General features: G+C 39.7%; 1 long non-coding RNA gene across 1 annotated transcript in view; it reads right to left on the reverse strand.

The window, feature by feature from the left end:
- The window catches only part of LOC309642028, a 111516-nt gene extending 91433 nt beyond the window's left edge, over positions 1-20083 (reverse strand). The window contains exons 1-2 of the long non-coding RNA XR_014252909.1: positions 19769-20083; positions 18828-18894 (exon numbers count right to left, since the gene is read on the reverse strand). This is a non-coding gene — a long non-coding RNA (uncharacterized lncRNA). The remainder of the gene's footprint in view (positions 1-18827; positions 18895-19768) is intronic.
- Between the last annotated feature and the right edge of the window lie 4619 nt (positions 20084-24702).

Below are 24702 nucleotides of genomic sequence, written 5' to 3' on the forward strand. Positions count from 1 at the left end.
CACAGAGGAGAATGGAGTGACAGGGGAATTGGTTAAAAGGCTAAGTAGGAGAAGACTTCTGCTTCTAGCGGTATGGCAGATTTGATTATACAATTAAGTTCCCTCCTGCCAAAATGCAATTAGAGTCTGGATAAACTACAACAAAGATCATTTTAATGCATTTTGGGATTACTAAAAAGTAAGACAAATCTCCAGCTTCTTTCACTATACCTTTCTCTGAGGGGGAAGTATAAAAGCTAGCTGAAATCTGAGTACAGAACCATGATAGTAAGTAAATTCCAGTAAGTTCCTGAGTTGCCTGCCTGGGATCATGGGAGCAAAAGTGTCAACACCTGAGTTGGGGCTTGGAGACTCATCATGGCCCCATGTGAAGATGAGGGAGATGAACGTGAAGCTCTCAGTTGATCCAGGACTGGGGAAAGTACATACATGGCTCCAACCAAGTACATGTAAATTCTCTCTGGAGGAAAGCATCCTACAACTCCCAAAGATTAAGTTCTATAAAGTATGAATGCACAATCCAAAATTAACCAAACAAAAATGGAAAGAAGCCACTTATAAGAGATTACTGAAGCAATAAACTCAGACCCTAAAAATCTCAGATTTTGGAATTACCAAATATAGAATATGAAATAACCAAGTAGACAAAATTTAAAAGACTGAATTTTTTTGAAAGAAGCTAAGAACAGGAGACTACCAAATATTGCTAACCATGCTTGAAGAGTGAGCAAAAGAACTCCTAGAATTGAAATATATAATCATTGACATTTTAAGCTAAGTGAATGAGTTTACCAACAGATGAGACTCAACTAAGGAAAGAATTAGAGAAAGATAAAGCTGAAGATATTATCTATAATGCAGCATAAAGAGGCAAGGAATTAGAAAATATAAAAAGGTAATCAAGAAATATGGAGAGTCAGGAAGACTCATATAGGTATAATTGGAATCCGAGGTTAAAAAGTAACAGAGAAAATGAGAAGAGAGGGAACATCTGAAGAGATAAAGTCTGAGAATGTTCCAGAACTGATGGAAGAGGTAAATCCACAAATATAAGAAAAATAGTGTATAAGCAGGATTTGAAAAAAAAATGTAGTAGAATTGAAGAATTCTGAGGAAAAAAGAGACAATATTAAAAGCACCCATAAGACTTAGAGATTATCATACTAAGTGAAGTAAGTCAGCAATAGAAAGAAAAATACCATAGGATATCACTTATATGTGGAATCTAAAATATGACACAAATGAACATATCTAGAAAACAGAAATAGACTCACAGGCATAGAGAACAGACTTGTGGTTGCCAAGGGGGAGGGGGTGGGGGAGGGATGGATTGGGAGTTTGGGGTTAGCAGATACAAACTACTACATATAGAATGGATAAACAACAAAATCCTACTGTATAGCACAGGGAACTATATTCAATATCCTGTGATAAAATAGAAAAGAATATGAAAAAGAATATATACACATGTATAACTGAATCACTTTGCTGTACAACAGAAACTAACACAACACTATAAATCAACTATACTTCAATGTAAAATAAAAGAAAAAGGAAGAAAAAAGCACTCATAGAGAAGAGAGAGGCCATCTACAAGAGATTAAGAATTAGGACTAGAAAAGGGTAAATAATATGTTCAAAGTGCTGAGAGAAAATAACTGTTAAATTTAAAAACTGTGTATCAAGGGAAAAAACTTTTGAGAATGAGAATAATAAAAGGTTTTTTTCAGATAAACAAACAAAAAAAGATATAGGATTTACCTTCAAAAGAGGCTGACCAAAGACACTTCTAAAGGATGAACTTCAGGAATAAGAAAAATAACCTTGGAAGAAGGGTTGAGGAAGCAAGAGAGAGCTGTGAACAAAGAAATCAGTAAACATGTAGGCAAGCCATCATTATCTCTAGGTACAATCAGTGAGTCAGTATAAATAATAATAATATTTACTTTGTGAGATGAACGAAGTGACAGAACTAAAATTATGTATCAATAATAGCTAACTTGGGAGGTGAATGATCAATGTCAAAGTAAACTAAAGTTGAGTTATTCAGATACTGAAAAACTTAGATGCTGTTAAGTGAACCATGCATGGTAAACTTCAAGGGTAACATTTTAAAAAGAGAGGCTATGACTTCCAAACGAATAGAAAAAGGAGGTGAAAAAAACAAAAATCAATTTAAAGAGAAAAATAAAAGCATAGAATAAGCAGGAAAAATAGAAAGCATAAAGAAAGATGGCATATCATCAAAAAATCTACAAACAATAAATGCTGGAGAGGGTGTGGAGAAAAGGGAACCCTCTTGCACTGTTGGTGGGAATGTCAATTGATACAGCCACTATGGAGAACAGTATGGAGGTTCCTTAAAAAACTACAAATAGAATTACCATATGATCCAGCAATCCCACTAGTGGGCATATACCCTGAGAAAACCATAATTCAAAAAGAGTCATGTACCACAATGTTCGCTGCAGCTCTATTTACAATAGCCAGGACATGGAAGCAACCAAAGTGTCCACTGACAGATGAATGGATAAAGAAGATGTGGCACATATATACAATGGAATATTACTCAGCCATAAAAAGAAATGAAACTGAGTTATTTGTAGTGAGGTGGATGGACCTAGATTCTGTCATACAGAGTGAAGTAAGTCAGAAAGAGAAAAACAAATACCATATGCTAACACATATATATGGAATCTAAAAAAAAAAATTGTTATGAAGAACCTAGGGGCAGGACAGGAATAAAGATGCAGATGTAGAGAATGGACTTGAGGACACGGGGACGGGGAAGGGTAAGCTGGGACGAAGTGAGAGAGTGGCATGTACTTTTATATACTACCAAATGTAAAATAGATAGCTAGTGGGAAGCAGCCGCATAGCACAGGGAGATCAGCTCCGTGCTTTGTGATCACCTAGAGGGGTGGGATAGGGAGAGTGGGAGGGAGACACAAGAGAGAGGAGATATGGGGATATATGTATATGCATACCTGATTCTCTTTGTTATAAAGCAGAAACTAACACACCATTGTAAAGCAATTATACTCCAATAAAGATGTTAAAAAAAAGATGGCATAAACAAATCCAAATATAGCAATAATTTTCATCTTTTTGTGTGTATATATATATAAACTCACCAGTTCAAAGAGATTATGAGTGTTATTTTAAAAAAGAAAAATTCCATTATATATTATCTAAAAAAGAACCACTGAAATATAAGGTAATGACAAGGTTGAATGTAAAAAGGCACATTCAAAAATATATATACCAAACAATAAAAGCTCGAGATACTATTTTTTTACCAAACAAAATAGATGCTAATCAAAACCACTGTTTGGGACAAAGAGGATCACTACATATTGATAACATTTAATTCACCTGGCAGAAATAATTATTCTAAACTTGCATCACCAAAAATTACCAAAATATACAAAATTCAAAAAGATAGAAGTATAGGGAATACTGTCAAATCTGCAATTCTACTGGGAGATTTCAAACTATCTTTGTCAATTATTGTAGGTCAAGCAGACAAAAAAAAATTAGTGAAGATATAGAAGAATTGAATGATGCAATTAATAACTATCACACAACAGAACTAACAATTAGAATGCACATGCTTTTCTCAAGCACACAGGGAACATTTATAAAAATTGGCCACATTGTAGGCTATAAGACACACCTCAGCAAATTTTAAAGAATAGCTATCATACAGGCTTTGTTTTCTGACCACAATATAATTAAAATAAAAATCAATAATAAAAATATAAGTGACAAATTATACTCCTAAATAATTCATAAATCAAAGAGGCAAACATAATAGAAATTTTTAAAAATAGAAGTGAATGATAATGAACTTATTACATATTAAAAAAACTTGTAGGATTCAAATAAAATACTATTTTGAGGGAAAGTTATAGTGTTAAACTCTTATAGTAGAAAAGAAGAAAGAAAATTAATAAGTTAAGCATCCAATTGAAGAAGTTAGGAAAAAGCACCCATAGAAAGTAGAATGAAAGAGATAATACAAAATAAGAGCAGGAATGTAGTAAATAGAAAACAAAGATAAAATACAGAGGATCACCAAAACCAAAATTTGGTTGTTTCAAAAAATAAAATAAAATAGACAAATCTTTGGTTATCTTAGTCAAGAAAAAAAGAAGGCACAATTAAAATGTAATAGGAGTTAAAAGGAGTACTCAAATACAGACATGGCAGACACTAAAAAGTGTTAGTGAATATTATGAACAACTTGATATCTATACATTTTAAAACATAGTCAGAATGAACAAATTCTTAGAAAAATTAAGCTTAATAAAAATGAAATCAAGAAGAAGCAGAAAGTCTGAAGAGTGTTGAAGAAATAAACTGAAGAAATAAAATCAGTAGTGAAAATAATTCTACAAAGAAAACATTAGGCCCAAATGCTATTACAGGTGAACTCTACCAAACTATCAAAGAACAAATCATTCCAATCTAATACAAACTCTTCCGGAAAATTGGAAAGAAGGGAAAATACCCTAACTAACTGTATAAGATCTGTATATTGTAATGCCCAAACCAGCTAAGGACAGAATAAAAAGGAAAAATTACAGGGTACTCTCACTCATGAACCCAGAGGCCAAAATCTTACCCAAAATACTGAGGAACCAATTCTGCCAAGTTGAGTTTATCTTAGAAACAAAAGAATAGTTTAACACTGGAAAACCTATACATGTAAATTGCCAAAATAGTATATTTAAAACTAAAAACGATACCACAATTTTAATACATGCAGACAAAGCATTGAATAAATTTCAACACCAATTCATGATAAAAACTGGTAACAAACAGAATAGAAAGGGATATGCTTAACTTGATACAGATAATCACCAAAAACACAACAACAGCATTCTTAGAGGTGAGAAGTAAGAATCATTTTCTTTTAAATCATGACCAAAACAAAAATTTCTCTGACACTATGAAGTTCAAGTATATACTGGGCATTCTTACCAATACAGTAAAGTAAGAAAAAAAAAAAAAAAAAAGTGGTAACCATGGAAGTGAGATAGGCTAGGACCTTGGAACATTTACTGCAGTGCTCGCACCTGAACGACGTCTCCTCTCAGCCTCAGAATACAACAGAATACAAAGAAACTATAAGGAACTAAAAATAACTGCCTGCACTGCAGTTGGGGCAAATTATGAACAAGATACAAAAAGTCCAAAACCCAACTGCCACTTCTGAGGAGCCAGGAGCAAAAGCAGGGTACTGCGCATGATCCTTGCAGTACCAGAAAGGGGGTGGGCAGAGCACCTAAGCTACCCCTCCCCTGGCCCAACCCACAATGCGTCCCCACCCTCACCCCATTTAAGGGACCAGCCTGCCCCCCTCGCGGAGGGAGCAAGGGAACCTGTTACTTGTTTTCACTCCCTCGTGCCTTGCCTGAATTTCTCATCTGGACTCTTATCAATTTCTGCGAGTTAAAGAGTCCAAGAACCTGGGTGGGTAACTGAGGAAAAGACTGATAAATCTGACTACATTAGAATTTATAATAATTGTCCACCAGAGACAAATTATAAAAAAACACCATGAAGAAAGTGGAAAGATCAGCCATAAACTGGGAGAAAGACTGCCACACGTATAAGAGAAAGAAGATTAATATTCAAAATGCAGAAAAATAACTACAAGTAAATTTTTTTAAAAGGTAGCCATGGGAAAAATGGTCGAAACTCATGGATAACATTTTTCCCAGCAAAAGAAACCCATGGCCACCACATAGAAAACAATGCTCTGCATCATCAGTAATGAGGAAACTTCAAATTAAACCTGTGATGATTTACACACACTAGACTGGCAAGAAGGAAGAAGTTCAGTCACACAAAGCATTGACAAGGATACAGGAATTTCTATATATTGCCAGTGGAAGTATAAATTGGCACAACTATTTTGGAAAACTATTCTGTCATTTTCTTGTAAAACTGAAAATGCACGTACACTATGACCCAGCAATTTCATTCCTAAGGATATGCCCTAGAGAAATTCTTGTACATTGTGGTAGACAAAATAATGGTCCCTCCCCAAATATGTCCACGTCCTAATTTCCAGGACCCGTGAATATACTACCTTACACGGCAAAAAGGATTTTGCAGATGTGATTAGGGTTAAGGACCTTGAGATGGAGAGATTATCCCGGATTATCTGCATGAGCCCAGTGTAATCACACGAGTCCTTAGGAGCTGAGAACCTTTCCCAGAATCTGTGGTCAGAGAAATGGCAGTGTAAGAAATACATACAGAGTGGAGAAGTAAAATATTTTAAAATTATCATTGATTTTCTTAGAGAAATGAGAAGATACTGCTTTTTTAACAAAAAAAAAGGATGCTATAAAAACAGAGCAACCAGAGAATAAGAGCTCTTGGAAATGAAATATACAGATACAGATATAGATATAGACATATATGAAAAGTAAAAAACATTTTAGTAAAGTGGTTGTAAAGAAATGTAAGAAAATTTCCTAGAAAGGAGAACAAAAGTGATGGAAAATAGAAGAAAAATAAATTAAATCAATCCAAAAAGTGCAACATCTAACAGAAATTACAAAAAAAAAAAAAAGAACAAACAGACAAAACAAAGGATACAAGGAAAGGAATGATGAGGAAATCTCTCAGAGTGGAAGGGCCCACACTTCTAGACTGAAAAGACCCACCAAGTGCCCAGCAAGACGAATGGGAGAAGACCCTCCCTGGGACGTTTCATCTTTTTCAAACTCTAGTGGCAAAGCTCGCAACCAAAGTGTTAGAATCTCCATAGGATATCTCAACAGCAACCTTGGAAAATAGAAGTCAATAGAGCAATGCCTCCAAATTTGAAGGGAAAGTGATTTTCACCCTGGAAGTCTAGACTCTGCCAAAATACTAATAAAGTGTGAGAGCAGAAGAGAGTTATTTTCAAAACATACCATGTCTCAAAAGTTTAACCTTCAGTGCACCTTTTCATAGGAAACCAGAGAAGATCTGCTCTACCGAAATGAGGACATAAATGAAGGGATCCAGTGACAAAGGAAGAGGCACAAGAAAAGGGTGACAGGAATCCTCAGGATTATGACAGAGTAAGGATCCAGGGCATCAGCAGTGCAGAAGATCCGGAGAGCGAGCAGTCCAAACTGGAACAGGGAATTACAGAGGCGTGTGTCCGTGCATGCGTGTGTGTGTATGTATGTGTGTGTACGTGTGCGCGCGCGAGTATGACAGACCCCGGTATGGGTATTTCTAGTAATAAAATGTAACATATATTATCTGACATACTTGAGAAAGAGAAACATTATTTTACAAAACAGTTGGAAGATGTAGGAAGGCTTAACTAGAGACTCAATGAAAAGAGTAAATAAATGAACAGGTGAACACATGAGACAATGATTAACTCCAAGGGAAACCAGAAGTCATACAGAAAAAGAAATGTGATAATATTATATACTACTTGGCTCAACACTAAAAAATTCTTTTTATTATTATAATAATGAAGACCCTAAATGGAGCTATAACCAAAAATCGTGATAAAACTATGTTGGATGGATGGGGGAAGAGAAAAGAGGGAGGTAAGAGAGTTAAAATAATAAATCAATAGATGATGCTTAGAATTAATTAATTAATAGATGGCAACACGGAATATTATTTCAAAACATTGATACAATGTCAGACAAAACAGCAAACTGGGAAGAGGAAAAGGATGTTTGTGGGCATAGATGTTTTTGCTGTGATAGTTTGAGAGAGAGAAAAAACTAAGGCAGAAAAAAGAAACAGCGAGCAGAATTAAAAGTGACTGTGTCTGGGCAACAGGATCGAATGCGAGGAAGGGCCAAGGGCTCCTTTAGCTGTGTCTTTTAGCACTGTTTCACTTTTTAAATTTGTGCGTATATTTCTTTAATTTAAAAAATATTTTAGGGCTTCCCTGGTGGCGCAGTGGTTAAGAACCCACCTGCCAATGCAGGGGACACGGGTTCAAGCCCTGGTCCGGGAAGACCCCACATGCCGCGGAGCAACTAAGCCCGTGAACCACAACTACTGAGCCTGTGCTCTAGAGCCCGCAAGCCACAACTACTGAGCCTGCGTGCCACAACTACTGAAGCCTGCGCGCCTAGAGACCGTGCTCTGCAACAAGAGCAGCCACTGCAATGAGAAGCACGTGCACCACAAGGAAGAGCAGCCCCTGCTCGACGCAACTAAAGAAAGCCGCATGCAGCAACGAAGACCCAACGCAGCCAAAAATAAATAAATAAATAAATTTATTTAAAAAAATATATATATTTTTTAAAATATATCATATATAGGCTAAGTCACAATACAGGACAGACATACCTTGGAGATATTGTGGGTTTGGTTCCAGACTATCACAATAAAATGAATATGGCAATAAAGCAAATCTCATGAATTTTTTGGTTTCCCAGTGCATATAAAACTTATGTTTATACTACACTGTAGTCTATTAAGTGTGCAATAGCATTATGTCTAAAAAAACCAATGTACATACCTGAATTTTAAAATACCTTATTGCTAAAAAACGCGAACAAGTATCTGAGCCTTTAGTGAGTCATGATCTTTCTTCTGGTGGAGGGTTTGAAATGCTGTGAGAATGACCAAAATGTGACACATTCACACAAAGTGAGCAAATGCTGTGGACAAATGGTGCCCACAGACTTGCTGGACACAGCGTTGCCACAACCTTCCGTTTGTAAAATACGCAGTATCTGCACAGTGTGATAAAGCAAAGCAAGGTAGAATGAAGTATGCCTGTAATTGAGGTTCAGGGGTATTAAGGAACTTTCTTAAGATGATGGCCAGGAAACAGCATGGCCAAGACCTACTGTATCTTCTACTGGACCTGACTGACTCCATTATGGCTGCAATTTTTCATGTTTTCTTATACCCATCCCTTTTGGTAAGGCCTGCCCACACCGGTTCTGGCTATGGTCATGTAACGTGCTTTTGCCAAAGGGACAGTAACAAATGACACAAGCAGAAGTCTGAAGAACCACTTGCACATTTCTACTTTCTCTCTTAAAGCCCTGTCACTGCCATGAGAACATGCCCCGGCCAGCCAACTGGAGGGACATGAGAGATGCATGCAGGACAGGCAAGCTGCCCCAGGAGTGGCCGTGTTAGAACAGCCAGCCCTTAGCCAGCACTCCAGCTGACGGTGGATACGTGGCATAAGACAAGTCACCACGGTACAGAAAGGATGCTCTCTGAGTCTTAAGTTAAACAATGAGAAGGCAAGTGCTAACCAAACTACTCAATTTTTTACAAAGAAATAAAACTTTCATTCCCAGTATTTGTAATGTGTTAAATTACAGCATACTAAATAAGTATTTGTTTTACTGTTTTTCCTTTCCCTCTACATTTACAACAGACTGTAAAAGAGCTTTCAACACTTTAACCAAATTTTTTGAGTCATGGAAAAGTTGGAATTTTCCAATTGATTATTAAGATCGATTTGCATGGTTTCAGCTTGCATGGTAATTTTTGTGGTCTCACATTACCACGAAAAGTTAAGGACAACCTGTGTCTGATGTAGGGATGCTTGTGCCCTCACTAGGTTCACAGGAACAGTGGTCACATGTCACACACAGTGTCAGGGAAACGTGGGGGATCTTCACCTCCAGTGTTACTAGAGGCACATGCATGTGTTACTAGAAGATTTATAGATAATCTATAGTTAAAGAAATGAACCCTCAGAGTATTGACAAGTGCCTTCAGATAATTTCCACAACTAAAGTGCAGACTGAAGATAATAAAAATGAAAGCCCAAACGAGCACAAGTAAATGACAGAGATGCCGCTTCTGATTAGAGCTCTGTGTCAGCCACATTCTGAGGTATAAGCAACGACCAGATTCATCAAGAAGTCAGCAAAAAATGTGAGGTGATTAGGCTGAGTATATGAAATATCAATTTACACCCACTGTGATTAACAGTGAACTTGCTCTAAAGTAGATATGGTGCCTTGAGTTACTAGCAGTTGATAATATGAAACCATAACTGTGAGCTCAATATTTAGTTACCAAATGCTCAGAACAGGAAAACAAAATTTACAATTTTTTTCAGCGATGTTTAGCAGCACATAATACTCAGTACACTATCAACCTTCCATAAATGTAATGATTCATGTTTAGTAAACTATGAAAGGCCACACACCAATTGTTTTTCCTGCCCTGATGAAAGTATACAAAGTAATATGAAAAGAAGATGGTAACAAACCAAAATATATTTACAGAAAGAAAAGTGCCATTGGAAGGTGCAGAGAAAACATGCTGAAGATGTGAAGAAATGAGTCATTGGACAAACTACCTAGAAGTTTGCTTTGCAGTGCATTAAATATAGATGTCTCTGTCACATCTCAGCTCATGGTATTTGCTAGATTCTGTTTCAATAATGAAGAACTACTTTTTTTGTAAGCCAGTAAAGGAAAAATGGAAATAACTGATTTAATAAACATAATGTGTAATGGCAAACTCTGTAAATGTGACCACCAGTGCCATGCCTGCTTTGACTAGAGTACTGGGCAAAAGAATGGATTCCACAAGAAGGCTCCAGAAAGAGCACTGCACCTGAACATCTTCCCCTTCAGTATTTATGTACCAACAAGACTTCTCACTAAGGGATTGAAGCCAGAAGTGCTACAGTATGTCATTGCTGTGGTTAATTTTGTAAAAATAAATCCTGGAAATACGGGCAATCTTTAAAATATGTTGCAGTGAGATAGGTAATAGCTATGAAAATATTTTATACTTGCTGGCCATTTCACGGAAGGGTTATCAATCCTAAAGATGAGTTTCGTTTTTTTTTTTAAGTTCCAAATTTTCCAACATTTTCTGTGATGACAAGTGCCTGTTAGTAGTATGCTATCTAACAATAATCTTTGAAAAATACACTCAATCCATTCCTTTCAGGTGAAAGTGACACCTCAACAATGAATAACTGCTTTTCAAAAGAAATTCAGGTTCTGGAGGGACCATTATGAAAATGGGTATCTGGAACTGTTTCCATTTCTGTGTGATTTTTATTGCCAAAAAAGATGTATGTCTTACCTTAAATAATCTTTCACATCTGAATGCTTATAAAACTTAGGATCAGAATTTTAAAATCTGCTTTCAATACTGTACAATGGATTTTCACATTTGCTGAATTTTTTTTTAATATATGAATAATTTGCAATAATACCTTATTGATATCTGGGAATATGAAGATCCAATAACCAAAAGTCCAGAGACACCTTTGTACACCAGTGGTTGGGATTAAAAAATGAGTTGTCATGATCCGTAAGTGAGCCCACGATGTACCTTTCTGTTAGGATGTCATGGAATGTAGTTTTCAGTTATATCAACCACTTAAGCAAGTATTAAAATAAATTGAATTTAGATCCAGACCTTCAAACATTGTTTCAAAAACTGTTAAATCCAGATTTTGAAAAATAATGGCTTATTCAAATCACGCTGCTTTCACTAAAAATTTTACCTAAAATTTTAGTATTTTAGTAAAGGCAAAAATATTTTTGGTACCCTTAAAATAACATTTAAATTACTTTTAAACTTGAGTTTAACATTTTTAAACTCATCTTTTAAATTCTTCCACCTTTGTATATATTTTAGACTGTGCATACTATACTACTATAGTGATGGATGTACATAATTTAAAAGTAAATGTATATACAAGGTGTGCAAGCTCAAGGATTTTTATTTATAGAACTGCAGGACCAAAAAGTCTCCATTTAAGAGGATGAACTTTGCAGTCAAATGGCCTGTCTTTGCCCTGATGCTTCCTAGATATATAATCATGGTGAAGTTATTTAACCTCCATTGCCTCCGTTTCCTCGTTTGTAAAATAAAGATAAAAATATTACCTACCGGGAATTCCCTGGCGGCACAGTGGTTAGGACTCTGTACTTCCACTGAAGGGGGCACAGGTTTGATCCCTGGTCAGGGAACTAAGATTCTGCGTGCCATGGGGCCAATAACATTTAAAATAAAAGGAAAACTTTAAAAAAAATTACCTACCTCAAGGGTCATAAATCAGACACCTACACAAGATAGGTAAATTAAAACAAAAAGTCACATGGCCTCCAGAGTCTATATTTTATTTTAGATTTTGGTTGAGACAGGGATTCAAAACACATTTGTCTATTATAAGAAACAATAAAACAGCATACATAGGAAGATAAATGGGAGCCCATAGGAAGTGGTAAGGCTTGTGGCAAACTGGAAATGTCATCCTCACCTCAAGTACTCAGCTGCTACTTAGTACTATCTGATAGCTACCCAGAATTGCCAGATTGTCCTTCTATTCAAAAGAATGGTAAAATCTGGATTTTTATGTGAGATGTCCTGATTTTTAAATATTGGTAAAAATATGTTTTTAAAAAAGCATCGGCAAAGAAAACACACTTTCAGCCTCTAGTCTGTGACTTCTATCTTACCCAGAAGATCAGATGAGATAGTGAATTTTAACATTGAGTCCACCTCTAATAAATTCAGGGGGTAGGCAGTAGCTGTCATCTATCAGATTAAGCTCCTAGAAGGATCATGACGAAAGAGGCTTGGGGACATGTGCAGTGCCCAGAGGACAGATCTAGGTGGAGTGTTAGAAGAAAAGATGGGGGAAGGCAAAGAAACTGAGAGAGAAGTGGAGTGGAAAAGGAACTCCACCATCTGTTTCACTTAGAGTGAGTCTAACTCTAAGTGAAACAAAAACTCTTAAGTCTTTGTTCCAGGCATCCGCACTAAGATGATTTATTCAAAGTGTCTGTCCTCAAGTAGAGCTCCAAATCTAGTGAGGGAGACAATTATTCAATGTGTTGAACTTGAGAATCAAGGCACAGACAAATGATAATGGGAATCCATTTGTGCTAGGGGAGGAGAGGAAATTGGGAATGTACTTCATAAAAGAGATGTTATGCTTGGATTTGAAGGATGACTCAAGCCTACCACTCAGAAAAGGCAAGAAGGATATTTCAGGCGAAAGTATGTGCCCCGGTGGCAAGAAGTCTATCTACAGAGGCTGCGGGTAGGGGTGAGGGAGGGGACGGGAGAGATGAGTCTGGAAGGGGCAGGTTGTAGCCAGATTGTGAAGGGCCTTTGTAGGCTCTGTTACAGTGTGTTCGTGCTACAGCCTAGAGTGGATGCAGCCAGATGACCAGATTTATACTTTCAAAAGATCACTGGCTGCACTGTGGCATCTGGAAGGAAGGAGGGAGCCTGGAGACAGGAAGCCAATTTGGCAACTGCTGCAGTGGTCCAGATGAGCTCATGATGGCCCGCCCTTGAGCACAGGGAGTAGAACAGAGGTGGAAGCAGATATGAAAGACTTTGCAGAGGCTCTTTCTCTTTGGAGGCACTGGGCATGGAGAAGGCAGAAATGAAGACTGAGACCTCTTTCTAAGATCCTCCTCTTCCTTCTGTCCTCCTCTTCCTCTGCCTTATGGTTCTCTCTCTCTCTCTCTCTATATATATATATATATGTCTATATATATTTATACATATATGACAAATGTATCATACATATCACATATCATATATATTATATATCATATAATAGTATTTGTATATATGAATTTTTACTGAGGCTAAATGTTTTTAAAAGGAGAGGGAAGGGCTTCCCTGGTGGCGCAGTGGTTGAGAATCTGCCTGCCAATGCAGGGGACATGGGTTCGAGCCCTGGTCTGGGAAGATTCCACATGCCACGGAGCAACTAGGCCTGTGAGCCACAGCTACTGAGCCTGCGCATCTGGAGCCTGTGCTCTGCAACAAGAGAGGCCGCGATAGTGAGAGGCCCGCGCACCGCGATGAAGAGTGGCCCCTGCTTGCCGCTACTAGAGAAAGCCCTCGCACAGAAGCGAAGACCCAACACAGCCAAAAATATAAATAATTTAAAAAAAAAAAAAAGGAGAGGGGAGACAAATGAAAAAGTATCGTATCACAAGACGATCTTGGAAAACCACTACTTATCAAAGGAAACAGAAGCATATATGAAAAAGTCAGAGCCCCCCTAAGTTCCTTACTAACTTCTCCATTCCCTCTTGTTTCTCTGGATGACCTTGTATTATTCTCATCTATGTGAAATGCCACATATTTTTCAACGCTCAGCTTATGTTTCATCTCTAAATGAAGCCTTCCTTGACTGCCACCCACTCTGCTACATCCCTTTCCTTCGGCACAATTCATTCTTCTTTCAACTGAGTTCTCACAATGTTTTGTTCACACTTCCATGTAACCTTATGCAACATTCCAGTATGATGTGTAATTAGCTGTGTGTCTGTTTTTCCAACTAACCGCAAGCATTGAATCTTACTCAGTTTAAGGTTTCCTGTGCCTGGCACAGGGCTTGGTACCCAGGCAAGTGCTCAACCAATGTGTGCTGAGTGGATAAATCCTGTACAAGGGGAACAAGCAGTAAACAGTAAAATAGAAAGGTTTTTTGTGATGTTGTTACTTGGTAAGATAGTTTGTGATAGTACCTGGTGGGAAAAAGACTTGACATTGGTAAAATTTTGACATGACCTGCAGTGCATATTAGAATTCTGGGATTTGGTACTAAGAAAAAAAGTCAGTGGGAGATTTGAGGAGATCACTAAGTTTTTTCCCTAAAATCTCCTTGCCTTTTCCCTAAGGGCATAAATAGAAGCCTTGGGTGTAGAGCACCAGGAAACCCACTGGCCATGTGTGCGGAAAGGCTCCTCCTATGTAATTAGATGTTAAAAAAAAGAAAAGTTCTTTTCGACAGGCACAGGATTTTGGCTGAAGTTCAGCCACATACCTATTTTAAGCTGAATTTGGGTATAGCCCTAATAATTACAGTTGCTCTTTAGAAAAAGAGCCCAAGAGGTTTACCTGGAGATTTTTTCCAGATGTAAGCAGGTATGTGAGAAGCGCAGTAATGAAGATGTAAACCGGATGAGGCCATTTTGTGCCCCATAGTCTTCTCTCCAATCGCACCAATGCTGGGAGATGTTCCCCAGCAATCATAAGGATGATGCAACACAGCCATCTAACAAACACCAGATGCCTGACTCGCCTTACAAGCTGTAGTGTTAAAGAGAAGGGGGGGCGAAACACCAAGCTTGAATGCCTTTGCAGTTATCAATCTGTCATGAATTGCAATCAAACAAACAAACCTCTTGATTCCGTCACTTCTTGGGACAGGTCCATCATATGCCCTGCAGACCTGCTCTGGGTGTGGCTAGAGGCCTCTGGAATCTGTCCCCCTCCTTCAGTCTCCAACTGCAGAGTCTCACTGACTTAGTGACATGGGTAAGGACATCCCACCTCCACCCCCTTGCTCCAGGCTCTACATCTTTCTAGATGAGGAGAGATTAACTAGATCAGCAATGCCAGAAATGAAATAGTTTGATCAAATGCATCTTTAGTGTCACCTCTATTCTTCCTTTTTTCCATATGGATGCAGAAAGTGGCTTATTTTTTTCTGCAGTAGTTAGACATTATTTGGAGTATTAAGAGAAAAAAAAGAAATTCTCCATCAGTGAAGTGTAAAAAAATCAAGGTGTACAATGCTATTTAGCCCTCTCTGAGATAAAGCAGTCACCCAGCAGAATATATTTTGGAAGGGCAAATTACAATTAATTTGAAATAAATAAGAAATGATATAACCGCATTTTCCCCCTCATGTAACACCTGCCTTACTGAACTGAACACTACCCGCATGGCCAGGGTCTACAGTGGAGGCACTTCAGTGCTGAGTAGGGAGCACAGCCTTAGAAGCCTTGAACAAACTTGGATTTCAATTTGAGCTTGACCATGTACTAGCTCTGTAACTTACCTTAACTGCTCTGAGCATCAGCTCCACCATCTGTAAAATGGGGTTAAGACTACCTACCTCATACTAGAGATAATGGATCAAGTGCCTGACTTACAGAGGTTGCTCAATATACAGTATCATTAAGGTAAAAAGAAGTCCCATGGTGAGGTCAAAGGCCTTGGGAATAAAGCTTCAGGCAACCCCATCTTAACTCTTAGGACTCTCTCCTGTGCTAACGTATACAACCTCTCTGTAGTTTATACCCTGACAGTTGGCTCTTCTTTTTCTAATGCAAGTGCTTGACATAAGCTTCAATTGCCAAGGCATCCACTGCACTTGAAGGAAGTCTATCTCGAACAAACACAGTGCAGCCAAACGACAAGATGAGGAGTCAGGACACATGCACCTCCTCAACCCCCATCAGGAAGATGCTTTGTTTTAGGGATCTTGGTCGATTTAGATAACTGGCCACTTGGGCCACTTTTTCTTTTTCTCTTTTCCCACGCTTTAAATTCTAGCTCTTATGTTTTAAACTCGCCAATAAAGAGTGAGCCCATGAAGCCCCAGGGTTCTACCCTCAAGCCCAATAAAAGCAGAACCCAAGGCCCATGCTCTCTCTCTCTCTCTCTACCTGCAACCCCCCTGTGTGTCCTGGGGTGTGCCTGGTATGCTCCAGGGCTTGTAAGTAATACACTGTTTTTCTTCCAAGTTGCTGGGTGGTTATTGCTGAGGGCGTCTTGCAATCATAATAAGAACCACAAGGGTCTGGCCAGTGGTAACGTTGGTTCGGAAAAGGGAGATGTCTGTGGGAAGCTCACTGGGGCCCAGGTGAGTGGCTCCAGGCATTTCCAGCCAATAGCATTACTCTCTTACTATCGACAGTCTGAGACTGGCACACAACAATTGGCATAGTGGGCAGGATTGCATGATAGCCCTCGTAAGTAACCAAGGGAAATGCCCTTTACCTGCAACTTGCTTACTAACCACCTAACTCAGGTGAGTAACACCATCTGGGAAAGGACCACCACTTGGTGGGGGTCTGTCGTGCTGCCATGTGCTTTTGCATATTACCTCTGTCAAGTGTTGCCTGTGGTATCCAACCCCAAAGATCACGGCTGCCATAATAATCCAACAACCTCCCCAGACTAGCGTGATCAAGGCCATATGGTCCGACAAGATGATTAGACCAGTAATTATAAAGGCCTTAATTGACTATTAATGTGCGTAAGTGTTCTCCATGCCTCAAGGCCAAGAGAGCTAAGGAGGGTGGGTTGGATCGCAAGACTATTGTCACGGCCCAAGGAGACGCTCTGGGCTAAAGGCTTGAGGAAAGGATTTCATTCAGTAAGGAGGACAGGAGATCTCTACCTGCAACCACTGAGTCAGTGGGTTGTTCCCAGTCTGTCCTAACTCAGAAGACAAATAGTCTTGCAAGTGGAAACTAGTGGCACCACCAGACGGAAAATACAACAGAGGCCTGTGGTCTCTGTGCCACTGCTTTACTCGCTGCTGTAATTCTTCGTCCCCTGGCCCAGTGGGATATCATGGTCCTTGGCACCATGTTGCTAAAAAATTAATGGACAAATGCAAGTGTTCTGAATATCTAGAGCCAGTGCCTCCTAAGAACCCCGAGGAGGTACACCAGCTCCTTGATAAATGCGAAAACCCCATGGAAGCCTCTTGAGTGTTGCCCAGCGCTGGGGCACACAAACATGCCAAGGCTCTGGTATTACACTCCAGAGGCCTAGAAGCTTTTCCCACAGACCCTGTGCATGTTGCACTAGTGGATACAGATCGCAATTCTGGAAACATCCATTGGGACACCCTGGAGAAGAGCAGCCACCTACAAAGAGGGCTAGCAGGAATGTCATCCATCAATATTTCCAGTAACAACATGTAAGATTAAGGTGGTGGGAGAAAATCAAGAAGTGGAAGCTGGGATCAGACTCTACCTTAACTGAAATTCAAACCTTTCTTTATGCAGCAGGAAGGAGACAGCGGAACTAACTGGCTATTGTGGGTTTCTTATTTGTTTGCCATGGGCTCTGAATTGTTTGTTACTCATAGCTGCCAAAATGCATCAGCTGGCCAGTATCTCTAAAGATCCTAAAATTCATAACTATATTAAAGATCCATCCAGGCTATGTGCTCATTTCCTCCAAGATACCACATATCTTGAGCCCCTTGCGCCCTGACCTCCAGCCCCCTGCACCCTGACCTCTTAGCTCCCTCCGGCTCTTCTGCGCTTTCGTGATTTTCAAGGCGGGCTTGTCTTCCCCCTGTGCACTCCCCCACTCCCTTCCCCAGCACGTGCAAGGTCAACAGGCTCTTCTATCTGCAGCACCTCTTAGGAAAAGTACGCAAGGCCCAACCCGCGTGAGGTGCTCCCTGAGTTGCTCAAACAAAGCCAAACAGCGCTGGGGCGTGGCACAGCCCTGTCACCTCCCGTCCCCTCAACCCTAGTAGGAGGGAGGATAGAAGCTGACTGTGGGATCCAGAGCCGGCAAGTCCCCCCTAGGGCGACGTGCAGGCCGCTCGGGCATAAACAGACACTGAAGCTGCGTTTGTCCCCCTGGGGCTCCGGGAAACCCTGACTTCCACCCAGAGAGGGGTTCGGCTCGGCAAGGTGTCTTCCGAGCAACGATTTCTTTATGCGAGTGAAGGCACCTGAGTTCCAGCACTGGGTTAAAAGCGCCCCCCAGACCCGGCCAGAAGCCGCGTCGCAAAGCTCTGCCTTCTGCCAGGCCAGATGGGCTCTCGCATTCGAACGTTCCCTAAGGAGACCTGCGGTGCAGCTGCCTGGGACTCTGGTTCTGACCCGGTTCACAGGCGGCTCGGTTATCCTCGCAACTAGTGTTTCTGCTGGGTCTGCGCCTCGGTTCCAACACCAGCCAGCTGCTTATGGACAGGGACACGCGCTCACCCCCGCCGCCCCCTAGCTTCACTCACAGCAAGGGCTGCCCGCTGCGCGTCCTGCTCTGGGACCTGCTTCTGGCTGTGGCCACGGTCGGACGCCACCGTGAAGAGCAGGCCAGGGGCATGTCCTCACCTTTCAACGTGTCCAGTTCCCACGAGGATGAGCGGACCCTCTTCAACGCGGCACTTCCGGGGACAGACTGAGAAGAGTGGAAAACTGTATCACCTCGCGCCAGTCAGAATGGCCATCATCAAAAAATATACAATCAATCAATGCTGGAGGGGGTGTGGAGAAAAGGGAACCCTCTTGCACTGTTGGTGGGCATGTAAATTGGTACAGCCACTATGGAGGACAGTATGGAGGTTCCTTAAAAAACTAAAAATAGAACTACCATACGACCCAGCAATCCCACTACTGGGCATATACCCTGAGAAAACCATAATACAAAAAGAGTCATGTACCACAATGTTCACGGCAGTACTATTTACAGTAGCCAGGACATGGAAGCAACCTAAGTGTCCATCGACAGATGAATGGATAAAGAAGATGTGGCACATATATACAATGGAATATTACTCAGCCATAAAAAGGAATAATACTGAGTTATTTGTAGTGAGGTGGACGGACCTAGAGACTGTCATACAGAATGAAGTAAGTCAGAAAGAGAAAAACAAATACCGTATGCTAACACATATATACGGAATCTAAAGAAAAAAAAAAAGGTTCTGAAGAATATAGGGGCAGGACAGGAATAAAGACACAGACATAGAGAATGGACTTGAGGACACGGGGAAGGGGAAGGGGAAGCTGGGAGGAAGTGAGAGAGTAGCATGGACATATATACACTACCAAATGTAATATAGATAGCTAGTGGGAAGCAGCCCCATAGCACAGGGAGATCAGCTCGAGGGGTGGGATAGGGAGGGTGGGAGGGAGACGCAAGAGGAAGGGGATATGGGGATGTATGTATATGTACAGCTGATTCACTTTGTTATACAGCATAAGCTAACCCACCATTGCAGAGCAATTACACTCCAATAAAGATGTTGGAAAAAAAAAAAAAAAAGAGGTACCCAAAGCGCCTGTGCTACCGCACAAGAACGGGCTGTGGAGCCGCTGGGCTGGGGCAGCCGAGGTCGGGAGAAGGGCGTCCCGGAAAGCTCTGCGTGAAGCAGGGAGGCCTTCACTCTAGGTCATCACACGCGGCGGTCACCACACCGCGTCACAGTGAAACTGGAGACGCGCGCGCTGCCACCTCGTCGCGTGTGACTTTTCTAAGGAGCCCGAAACTAGACTGGCACCCGCTGGTGGCGTCAGCTCACCGCTCCTTTTCAGATAAAAATACCTGCAGGAGCTGTCGCGAGGCTCCAGAGCTCAGTCGGGCGCGCACTCGCAAAGGCCGCGAGAGTTTGCAAAGGGCTCTGGAGCTTCCGCGCTCCTCCCCAGGGCGCCTTGCGAGACCGGGGGAGGAGGTCCAACTAGAAGCCACGCCTCACGAGGTATCCCTGCGGCCCGCGGAAAAGCTGACAGGACTAGCGAGGCCTCTACGGAGGAGAAAGAGGGAAATGGGAAGGCAAAGGTCCCGGAGCCAATGATGTCTGTATCAAGGTCTTTCCTCTCCTCACTTGGATATTTATTGCCTGGTGCTGGGCCCATCCTCCCATCAGTGATCATTGCTAAGGCTCACGGTTAATGGAAAACATTATAAGATGCTGTGCAAAACTGGCATGGGCCGATGTGTTTATCATTTTCATGACCCAAATGATCCCCTCTTTGCTTCCAACCCTGAAGAGGTCCCACTTGACCTTGAGTCCAGAGAATTATTTTCACAGAGGACTCTCCCTAATTACAGGGCAGCTTTACTACATTTTATTGGGACTGCCATAACCATCCAAAAGGCACTAAAACTCCTAGGATAAAATTTACATTCTTTCTCTGTCTCTTGAAGATATATATCTTACCATGTCTTTGAAATGTAAACACCTCAGGAGGTGACTAAAACTCTTGCCCACAAACTCCTGAGACGGAAGCAAAGCGGACTAGATTTGGGACATGTAGAAGGAGGCCTTTTAAAATGCAAAATGCTATAAAAACTCTCTTGCCCGAAGTCTAGTCCACAGCCTCCTTAAGCTTACTTGTCAAGAACAAATATAAATCTTAAAAGTCTTCTCCACAAATGTTAGTAAAAAGCTTTAGCCACTGCAGCAGGTAACCTTAAATCGTTCCATCTGCCAATTTGTATTCAACTATTATTTATAAACTAGTGAGTTTTATATCGTTGTACCTGATTCATGGCTAAAATCTTGGAACGGAAGGTATAGGGTCTGGTATCTGCCTGCATGTTTATGTATGTCTATGGATGTATGTTATATTTATGTGATTTTTTTTCTTTCTACCTGCAGATGACATTGCCAAAATTACTTTGTAAAAGAGCTCTACTTAATTGGCTTAAAAATAAGCACTTATGAATTGAGTATTCCTAAAACTCAGAAATATAGAGACTAACCCAAATGTTTTTCAAGTTCACATGATCTGGAATAATCTTTGATAAATAAATCGAATTTATGTTTGGTTTAATTAAGATAGGTATTTCTTCAGAGTTGTCAGCATTAAATATAATTCAGATAAACAACTTTTATCCTACCTGGGCTTACTTGTTAAACAAATTCATGTTAACACAAAATTTGTCAGCAAGAAAAGTAGCTCGGCATGATGGCTGACTTTGGCTACTGTCTAATGAAAGTTCCTTGGTAGTCTAAACATCATTGTTGGGAGAAAATAATTTAGATATATGTAATTGGAATAAGAGTGTAGGTCAACTTTTTAGCAATAATTATGTGTTATGGGATTTCTACTTAAAAATAGTTTCCCAAAGGAACTTCTCTGGTGGCACAGTGGTTAAGAATCCGTCTGCCAATACAGGGGACATGGGTTCGAGCCCCGGTCTGGGAAGATCCCACATGCCGTGGAGCAACTACTGAGCCCGCATGCCACAGCTACTGAAGCCCGTGCGCCTAGAGCCCGTGCTCTGCAACAAGAGAAGCCCCCGCAATGAGAAGCCCACGCACCGCAACGAAGAGTAGCCCCCGCTCGCCACAACTAGAGAAAGCCCACGTGGCAACAAAGACCCAACGCAGCCAAAAATTAATTAATTAATTAATTTTTAAAAAATACTTTAAAAAGAAAATAGTTTCCCAAATCTCTTTGGTAACTTGAAACTTAAGAGTTTTGCTAAGTTTAATGATGGGAATTCACTGAATGTCTAGATCATTTCCAAATAAGAGAAAATACTGAAACGTTAATTGCTAACCAAGTCTAAGTTTATTTACTTTTGACCTCTTATTACAGAGGAACCAAAGATATTTGGGTCTGTTAGTAAACTTGGCTTCTGCCACATTGAAAAATTGTGCTATGAGGTAATGTGTGTTTCTAGAAATTATGAAATGCATTCATAAATTTACCAATGTAAAGAACGCTGGTGTTAACAGTCAGTTCACAATTGCTTCCTTCTTAGTTTTAGCTAGAAATTAAAGTTTCTAAGGGTTAAGAATTCTAATAAACATATGTAATTAAAGCTGCTAGAAATAATGAGAGATACAACCCTGTATGCAAGGAAAGTAGGATGTGTTTTTGGCAAGAAAAGGTATGAAGTATGGAGATATATTTTTTAAGGAAAAAGAAAGTAAATTTGTCTTAAAAGTAAAACTGTTTATTTTAGAATGAGAAAGAGGGAAACAAAGGACAAAATGGTATAGAAAGTTGGGAAAAATGAAAGAGAGAGAGAGAATTTTACTTTGTGTAGTCAAGATGGCTAAAATGGAATGAATTTATTTTAAGGGTTTTAAAAAATAAGCTTTGATATCAATAGTGCACTTACGTAAAACTAAAACTTAATTTTCTTTCATCTGCTAAAAGTAGAAAGCTTTCTTGAACTATTGCACTTAATAAGATATTGTGAAATGTTTTTCTTTACCTTTTAAGTAATCTGGCTAGAAAGCAAAGATTTTTTGTTTTATGAAAAATTTCCTGTCTTCATGTTATCTTAATCAGGTCTTCGATTACTTAAGAAAACTGAATCTTCTCAATATTAAAAGAACTTAGTTTTGCTCACAACTATGTAACCTGCTGTAACTGTAATATTGTCTTTAATATTTTTTGTCCTTTTGGGTAAGTAGATAATTAAGTATTGTTTCATAATGACTGTGATCCTGTTTAGTCAAGTGTCCACAACCTTTTGATATTTTTGACAAACTTCCCAAAATCAAATTTTAAGTGACTTTTTTTGACCTGGAAGTAACTTTGGGATTTTACAGAGGACCCCTGGAACATCTCAAAAGATTTATTCTCTCTCCTTATAAAAAGCGAGACATTATAATAATTGGGCTTATTTGATATGTTAAATTACATGGGAAGCATTGTCAAATAAGAAACAATGCTAAACCATCTTTATGGATATCCTTGTATAGATATATGTTATTAATATAAGTGTTCCAGAAATTATATGAAATTCCTAAAAATGTGATAGGTAATGGTATCAGTAATAATTCCAATTATCATCTTAAAATGTTGTTACAGAAATAGTCAGATTTCCTTGACAACTGCATTATAATGAACTCTCAGATCTTTAACAAAGGGCATGTCAATAAGAATCTGTTTTCCTTGTAACAGGACACAATTGGAACCATTGATTATATTACCAAGGCTTTGACTAGAATGTCATATATGAAAGAGAAATGCATAGACTCAGATATGACCAGACAGCTTTAAGGAATGAAGGTTGACTTTATGGAGTCAATAAAGCCCCTTGGAAAAATTGGCCTGGTACCTTGTTTACATGGCTCCCAGTAGGGGTTACCAGGTGACTAAGGAAGGTTACTTCCTGGCAGGTGCAGAACTTCAGAATATTTGGGGGGAACTCGAGAAGAGAGGAATTCATCCAAATCTCTAGATACTGCAGGCAAAGTTGATGGCAAGTTTTGGACTTTGTTTCCTAGCCTAGAGAGGCTTTTAAAAGTTCAGTCTCAGATTTCTTATATATGATTCTAACAAAACAAACTTAAAAGAGCCTATATGGTCAATCACTATTCTTGCTGTCCTTATGTAAATAATCAGGCCAAGTTTATTGAAACTAGACTGAATTTGCAAACAAATTAGTCTTACTATGGTTATCTTTGATAGAAATGGAGATGATTGTAGAGAGAAAAATTATGTTTCAGTAGAAACATAATACACACTTGTGGATATTAGATTCTAGTTCTGTTAATTGTTTTTCAGGTTTTTTTTTTTCTACCTATAAACTGGACTGGATAATGAATTCTTCTTGTTTCCTCGAATATCTGGCTGCAACTCTCCAAACTAATGTTTCCAATATTTCTTCACCCTACTGACTTGGAATCATTGAGAACTAAAATTGGCTTTTTAGCTTGCATGGCTCCTTTACCCAGAGCCATGCAAGCTAAAGTGGGACAACTTTATATCAACTTCAGAGAAGTCACCTCACTCGTGTGGGGACAGTCTTCATGTCTGTTGTTATGTGGGACACTCAAAAAACCACCAGAGACATTCAAACTGCAAAACAGGAAGATCTATCAGATTGCCACTGTCTCCCCTCACATCCTCTGAAGATGCTTTGAGCTCACCATCTGGAAGTCTTCTTGACCAACTGCCTTCAGAACTCAGTAACTGGGATTATAATCTGTTCCAGTCATTAACTTTTGTGTTTTTTATTTGTTTGTTTGTTTCCATAGAAATGCCTCTTATTAAATACCTGATCCAAATACCTGCACCACATGGGCCTAACTTGGGGAACCCACCTGCCTCACCGCTTTCTGAAATAAGACACAGCCCTTTAACTGAGCTGACATATTCTCAGAACTCAGAGACCGGTTCAATGAGATATGGAGCAATCTACAAACTCAGGACAGGTTCAAACCTATTTACACCAGATGGCCCAAGTTGTTAAAATATTCCACGATCTTACTAAATCTTTGAACAGATTCCCAGGGTC

Source organism: Balaenoptera physalus (assembly GCF_965194825.1).
Source record: "Balaenoptera physalus genome assembly, chromosome: 13".
Lineage (NCBI taxonomy): Eukaryota > Metazoa > Chordata > Mammalia > Artiodactyla > Balaenopteridae > Balaenoptera > Balaenoptera physalus.